General features: G+C 41.9%; 1 pseudogene; it reads left to right on the forward strand.

The window, feature by feature from the left end:
- Positions 1-3,659: 3,659 nt before the first annotated feature.
- On the forward strand, positions 3,660-7,648 carry LOC102742035 (parafibromin pseudogene; annotated as a pseudogene).
- The last annotated feature ends 659 nt before the right edge of the window (positions 7,649-8,307 follow it).

The raw sequence follows: 8,307 nt of genomic DNA on the forward strand, positions 1-8,307 counted from the left end.
CTCAATAAAGCCTTGCTTACAGGTACAGCTTGCTTTCAGCTGTGAAGCTTCCAGATCGTCAGGAGAGATGGGGAGAGCCAGGAGCTCCTGTGACAGGCTCAAGCCTGGTCAGCAATGTAAGTTGTTCTTGGGCATCTCCCTTATTTTCCCCAAATCCTCAGTAAAGCCTTGCTTACAATACAGCTTGCTTTCAGCTGTGCTGTGGGCAAGTAGGGACAGCTCTGCCTTGTTTCCATCACACCAGTAAGAAGAGAGGGAAGTGTCCCTATCCCTGGAGGGTACAGGTAAAGAACCACCTGGCCCAGCTGAGGGCCAGAGACTAGGGAGTAGGAAGAAAATATCACAAGCAGCGCAGTAATTGATTTGATATAATTCTTTCCTGTCCGACGCACAAGCAAAACTAAGGTGCTAAGCGCTAAAAATAGCCTCTGTCACTGGCCTACCTTCCCGATTGCAGTGAGTTGCAAGCTGCAATTTCATGGTGCAAATGGAAATTTTCCACGAGGCTTACTCAGTAGGAAACGTGTCATTCTGTCTTCCTTGTTATTGACCTCTGTGTTCTAACAACATTATGCTACAGTAACAAATAAGAATCTCAGTGGCACAAAATAAGAAAGGTTTGTTCCTTGTTTATCTCTGCGCTTGATGAAAGTCAGCTGTATCCTCTGCTCAAAGTCATGCTCCTTCCAGGACTCATGCTGAGGGGGCAGCCATCTTCTGAAACATGGCCAGTCCGGTGGCCGAGGGAAACAGGGCCCGGCCAAGCGAGCACCAGCCTTAAAGCTTCCACCTGGAAATGATAGCTGTCATTTCCGTTTTCCGCTTACCCAACGCGAGTTCCACACGCAGGGAAAGGCAGCGGCCTTAGAATGGGTATGGAGCCGGGCGGTTCCTACACACCCCACACCTTTCCCGAGAAATCCCTTCAGTCCCTCGCTGAAGAGTATGTTGTTTTAATTGAGCAAACAATAATCGCATTCTAAATGTACTGAATAGGGTGTTATCTTTCTTGAAAAGAAAAATTGTGTTAGGAGGGCTTGGTCATAGGTAGAGAAGATGAAAAAAGAGACAAACGAGTAAGTGGAGAGGCGATGATGACTGAAGTGTACTAAGAAGATAGAGAAATAAGAGAAATGAAGGAAAGAAGGAGCATCAAGACAGGGAGCGTCCCCCACTCTTGCCCTAAATGGCTTTGTTACAACTTTCTACTTCTCCAATTCTCCACTGCTGTTCACTTCTTGAGGTCTGAACTAGTTAACTGAACAAAGAAAGACCCCTAAGAGAAAGGAAGCAGAAAGGAAGAGCAGGAGGATGTGGGCAAATCAAAGACATAGGAGTCTGGGCTACTAAAGAAGGATCAACTGGAGGGGAAAAGAGCCAGGAACAGTAAGGAGCTAAAGCAAATGGCGGCCACCCAGGTATAGTCTAAAATTCAAAAGCCACTCTAGCTGGGGGAAATGCTGCACCAGGTGAAATGATAGTTTGTTATCACAGCCCTTGAAATGTCAGATTTTCCCCTTGCTGCATTCTGCCTGATATTGTTTGCAAAGCTCACACTCTTGAGATCATATATGTGACCCCAGGGAAGAAGATTGCCAGTTGAGAATTGATTATCTCAGAATAAATACACTGGGCCCTTTGTGTCAGGACTTGAGGGGTGGCCTGCTCTGAAACAGGGCCTGGCTGGTCAAGCTCCTGGGTCCAGCCTTTTCCCACCCATCTTTAAACACACGCTGTCTTACCACTTCCACATAGCCCATGGCTTTGAGCCTACTTGGTAAAGGTGGTATGACTGTCTTCCATAGAAAACCTTAACTCTGACCCATGAGAATTGTTTTGGGGGTTGTTTTTTGTTTTGTTTTAAATTTTTTGCAGCTCCACAAACCTGGTGCTAAAAATATCATTTCAATGTAACCAGGGCTGCTTTCAGTAGCACTTTGCTAGTGGAGACTATCAGACTATCAGGCATCTCTATTAAATGTCAGACTGTCTTTTCACATAAGAACCATGAAATTGTTTAATTGAAATCCACTATGAGAGAGTTTCTGCATCCTCAAACAGCTGATGTGTAATGCCTGGGAGTCACAAGCCACTCCGCAACGTGCTATTAGACCTTGAAATGGCGATGGTTTCTGCTCATATGATAGCCCACCCTTATTTATCATTTTTTCATGACTTAATTGTGGAACTGTTTTTTAAAAATTTACATGAAGTAGAAGTCGTTTTCTAAAGAGAATCCACTCACTGTTACTAAGCAAGAAACCTTTGAATACAGCAAGTGGCTTAAATTCCTTTCAGCGTTCTGTTGAGTATCTCCTCTTTTTCTGAAATTACTTCCCTTTTCTTCCTCTATCTACAAATATATCATTTCCTCAGAAGCTGTCATATTTTACACAGAGCAGCCACAAGCCTAATCAATGCCTCCGTGTGAAAAAAAAAAAAAAAAGGTGGGGAGGGGTGTTCATTCATAGATACAAAGGACAGATTGGTGATTGCCAGAAATGGGGGATTGGGAGATGAAATGGGTGAAGGGAGTCAAAGGTACAGATTTCTTAGTTATAAAATAAGTTATGCAGATGGTATGTACAGCATGATGACTATGGTTAATAATATCATATTACAGGGGAGCCTGGGTGGCTCAGTCGGTTAAGCATCTGCCTTCAGCTCAGGTCATGATCTCAGGGTCCTGGGATCGAGTCCCACATCAGGCTCCCTGCTCAGCGGGGAGCCTGCTTCTCCTTCTCCCTCCGCCTGCCACTCTGCCTGCTTGTACCCTCTCTCTCTGTCAAATAAATAAATAAAATCTTTTTAAAAAATAATATTGTATTGCATATTTGAAAGTTGCTAAGAGAGTAGGTCTTCGAAGTTTTTATCACAAGAAAAAATAATTTTCATAACTATGTATAGTGACAGATGTTAACTAGACTTATCGAGGTGATCATTTCACAATATATACAAATATCCTATCATTACATTGCACCCCTGAAACCAGTATAAAGTTTTATGTCAATTATAACTCAGTTTAAAAAAGGGGCTCAGCCCAGTGGGCGCCCAGCTTGGCAAGCCCCAGCGTCTGAGAGAAGCAAAGGGAATTCCTTTCTCCAGGAAGTCTTGGTGAGCAGAGTATGGGCTTCGTGTCAATCTGCACATGCCCTTTGGGTGGGCACCTTCGTGAAGCACACAAATCACACAGCCGTACATGTCAACTCTTGCAGGTTCATATGTAGGACTGGTCCAGAGGTGGCTTCTTATTATAAGCCTGGCCAATCAGAGCACTTCTGTGGATTTTGTTCCAACTAGACCCAAGAAAGTCAGACTCTCTGTTGGTGAAAGTCAAAAGATGAATTGCATGAGCTATCAGTGACTGAGATTTCTACTCTTTGGAAAAAAAAAAAAGCCATTGGTAGTGACAAAGAGTGATGCCAGCCTGCACACAGAAGTAAGAGCCAGAGATGGTAAGCATTCCGTCAGCACCGAAGTTCCTGGTTCCAGAAGTGCCTGCGACCAGCAGCATCCCTGCCCTTCTCATGGGTGCGTGGTTTGGTTGTTCAGCCCTCCCTTGGATTCGATGAGTCAATAGACATCCTTTTATCCTTTTTGCTTTAGCTTCTTTGAGTTAGGTTTGCATCTTGGCAACTTGAGGGTCATGAAAAAATGCAATGGCACTACAGCGAGCAGCCATATATCATGGAAGCCATCGCTTCCAGAGGTGGTTCCGTCTTGCGGAGATCACCTCCCTGAGTGGCTCCAGCACAGAGGAGGTAACTGACACCTAGACACAGAGAGGTGTGTGCTTGTTAAATGATTAAGAAGTGACAATTCCTTATTTCTATGTATGCCCTTCTGTAAGTCTCTAGACCTCAGTTTTCACATCTGTAAAATGGGAATTTTAATATTTTCTATTTCATAGATTTGTTGAAAAGATTAAAGGAAACAATGCATGTATTTGGGATAGTACCTGGCACCTTGTGCTCAATAAACGTTTGAGATGATTATTATTCTTTTATTATTTCCAGTGTGCTAATGGTGCTTGACATAGGATAGGTACTACAAGAGCAGTATTGCAAGAGTTGCAGTGGATATAAAAATCACACTTTAGCCCTAACTCCATAGCTGATGTTCTTTGACCTTAGGTAAGATATTTTTTTGAACCTCAATTTTCTCATCTGTAAATGGGAAAAATAATTTTTTTGCAGGTTAATTGCATGAAATATATGTATGAGCAAGTTTTATAAACTCTAAAACTTTACCCAACCGTAAAAGATAAAAGATTAGAAAGATGAATTTAAGTTTTCTTCTTTTTAAAGATGCTGAGATATCAATGCCAACTAAAAAATAAGTGAAAACTTGAATATTCATCTATTGGATAAAATAGGTAGTATATGTCCTAAAAATAGAGATTTTTTTCCTCCATTGGAATCAATAAAACTCTTTTAATTTTGATTTGAACAAATGCGTCCTTTAAACATTCTTGCTTTTCTTGAATTAGCCCACATGCAAAAATCTTGCTTTCCCTTCATGAGAGACTGTCTGAGAATTTTGAGAATACCCCAGGCTCAGCCTGGGAAAACAGCAATTTTAAAATTACAAATCAAATTTTGGCATGATGTTTAAAACATTAGCCTGCATACAACAAAAGAAGCCTCAAATCAAACCATCTGTTTTCTTTGCATGCTAATATTTGATAAATGGAGATTTTAAAAATAAAACTGAATACAATCATCTCTGGACTGTTTCAGTGAAAGAGTAGCCTGAACAATAACAACAACAAAAAAAATCTATTGCTTTTTCTAGCAAGTTTGAAGATATTATTGAAGAAGATGTTCAGCAGAATAAATTCAAGTTAAAGAATAAAAATGTGAGACAAATTTTGAGAATAGACAAGTTGAACACAGCGCTACAACGTCCCATTTCTCTTTTAATTTAGAACATCACCATCTGTTCTCTGCCACACCGCCCTCCCCTCTTGGAATCTGGAGGCTTCAAGATCAATGTCTTCTTTAATTTTTCTATGGCCGGACCTTAAGTAAAATTTTCCACAAATGTCATGTGAGATGGAGAATGCATTTTTTCCAAGTTGCCTTCCAGAAAAGCACAATGAGAAGTTCCTCCAGAGGGCATGAAGGTCTGGCCTCACCACATCTGTGGCTGTTAGACCCTGCTCTGGTCATTGGCAAGGGGGAGGTTACTAAGTTCATATAACCCCTTGAAAGAGGTTTTTTAAAAAAAAAAAACAAAAAACACAAAGAGCTAAAATAATACTATTAGGGTTACCAGAGAGCAGTTTTAAAAGCTGCAAATATTTTCTGGACTTCTGCAATCCTGTTCTTCCCTAGCCATGTAAATGCAACCTGACTAATCAAGTCATCTGAGATGTTGCCTATAAGATTTTTCTTGAAATGTTGACAATTCTTTCTTCCCTTTTTTTGTGGCAAACCTTTATAAAAATGAAGATTATTTTGATGAGAAAGATGGATGGAACTAGAGGGTGTTATGCTAAGTGAAATAATTCAACCAGAGAAAGAAAAGTGTATGATCTCATTCATATGTGGAGTTTAGGAAACAAAACAGAGGGTCATAGGACAAAAGAGGAAGAAATAGAACAAGATGAAATCAGAGAGGGAGACAAACCATAAGAGACTCTTAAACATAGGAAACAAACTGAGGGTTGCTGGAGGGGAGGGGGTTGGGGGATGGGGTAACTGGGTGATGGACATTAAAGAGGGCACATGATATAATGAGCACTGGGTGTTACATGCAACTGATGAATCACTGAACTCTACCTCTGAAACTAATAATACATTATATGTTAATTAATTGAATTTAAATAAATAAAGAGAGAAAAGCAGGTTTAGGTGGGTGTGGGCAGGTAGTCAAGAGACCAATTTTAGACACAGTGTGAAATTATAAGAAAATCCCTCTCGACGGGGGTGTTTATTGTAGATCTGCATGTTGGACCATGCTTCTATCAAAAAAAGACCTTAAGATGGGAAAGGCCTGGTTAAGATTATCTCATATACTCTTATGAGGCCTTATAGTATGGGGTCTTCAGAGACTTGGGGGGGACGCTGTCCCTATTGTTATCAGAGATGGCACTGAGGTGGGTGACCCATGTCCCAGCATTCGGCAGCCAGGAAAAGGAGATTGTGTGAAGGAAAACAAAGTGATTGTCAGGCATTCTAATAACCCCAGAGTGTCAAGACCAGGTACATAGGTTGGGGAGACCGGAAAGGAAACCCATCCAGAGAGCACCCCCCACTGGATTCTATCTTATCTGTACTTAATAATGTGTATTTTTCTCATCCACTTGTTGATGTCCTGCTGTAGCTCCTGAAAACATGGCTACGATTAGAAGCCCTGACTGAGAAGATGTACTTGGAGGACTCCTGGTGCAACGTTACCTTCGGCACCCCCAGAAACAGGTCTTCAGGGACCTTCTTAAGTTAAAATGACGTGACGTTTTAGGAGGAACAAAGAAACCATGAATTGAAGATGCAGAATGTGTGGACCTTGATAAACAGAGATCAGCTGCTGGTTTGGAGGGGCCCAAAGGAGGGATTGTACAAACGGAGCAGATCTTTGTCTTTTCAGTCTTTGTCTGAAGCCATGGCAGTGGGAAAAATTGCTGCAATCAAAGTGAAGGTTAAGAAAAGATGTGCAGTCAAGACTGACCTAGATGAGGATATAAGCACCCTGAAACCGAGGTTTTGGGGTGATGTTGAGGTAACTATGACCCAAGATATCATCAGCAGAGTTGGGGTGAGGATCGGAAATACAGTAAACTACTTTACAAGAATATTTTTGCAATTCTTCAATTTGTAAAGCCCAGAGAAGAATGGAATGTATCTGGATTGTGACTGGCCCCAAATACAGCACCTGGGGATCCCATGTATATACCCAATATCCTGTCCCAGCTGCCTAAAACAGATATGATCAGGAAACATTCAAAGGAGAAGAAGAAATGGACGTCTTCAAAACTGGCATGATGGTACCTACCAGGGTAAGCCACCAAATTCTGTAACAGAGGATGATGCATCTGCCCGTAATACTCAGACTCCTGAACACAGCCAGTTCTGAAACCAGTTTCTCAAGCCAGGTTTCCAAACCAGACAAAAGGATCTTCAATCCCAATCATCATAAGTTAGGCAGCTACCACCTCTTTAATAACCAGGCTCAGAGCAAAAGACCTTCTCCAGTTTCTGAAATTTGTCCCATCAGGTGAAAAGCAGAAACAAGGCTGCCAATGAGAAAAACCAAACTATGATTCAGAGTAGAAAAGAGCAGAGATAGCCGGAAGGCCCTACGGTTCGTGTCTGGACTCCTAATGGAGTAGTAAACCAGCCCCATGAGTGCATGTCTCAAGAGATCAACTCCATCTGTGCATGCCCTGGAAGAGCACCAGGTTGTAGAAGTTTTTGCACAGGGTCCTGTCTGGCAGTTCAAAGACCAGCCATGGCTTTTGCCTGATGGATCACCAGTTGATGTATTTGCTAAATTTGAAGACTTTTGTCTCAAATATGATGAAGTTTGTCTAGATCTAAATGTTCAGAAATAGGACTGAACAGTATCAGAACTCAGTCCTCACAGAATTCTTTTGGACAGATCAGTTTCCTTAGAGTTCTGAGAAACATTCATAGTTATGTGGTAAAACAGACATCCCACTTGAGATTCTGAATTTCCTCCTGTTTCTGGTGTTTGGATTAAGAAACATGGACATACCTTGCCCTAAAGGCTGAGACTCAAGCTTTAAAGAATTTACCAAAACTTACAAACAAAGGTCCCAGATTGATCTTTAACAAGACCTTGCTTAATGCCTTGAGGAGAACCCTGATTCATATACTTATGTTCTGTGGCTTTTATCTTTTCCAGATGTCTCCTCCTAACTCCCTGACTTTCTGCTCAATGTCTTCATCTGCCCAGAAGCTCCTCCCCTCCCCCCCGCCCCCCCCCCCCCCCACCGCACTCCCCTGTTCAGGGAGTGGCATAGAGTAGAAACTCTTCCCACGCTTCCAACTCTGGAATGCTCCTGCTAATTGAGGTGCAGTTTGAAAAACAAGATTATTGTTTGTTATTCTTATTGTGAGTTTTGTAATTACGACGACTGCTGTTTAGCACACGTTGCGCTTGCCACTGGTTGGAAGCCTCACCTCTGAATGATCTGTGCCTAATCACAGAATGGAGTGGTACTGTTGTAAATGTCACCCCACTCTACTGCTCTGATATATGCCCTCATTAAGGTCGAGGAGAAGAAATTTAAATATCAGGGTTGAGCTCCTGAGCAATCACGCCCTTTCTGTTGATCACCTA

This window comes from Leptonychotes weddellii, chromosome 8 (genome assembly GCF_054177405.1).
Source record: "Leptonychotes weddellii isolate Sample4059 chromosome 8, ASM5417740v2, whole genome shotgun sequence".
Classification (NCBI taxonomy): Eukaryota; Metazoa; Chordata; class Mammalia; order Carnivora; family Phocidae; genus Leptonychotes; species Leptonychotes weddellii.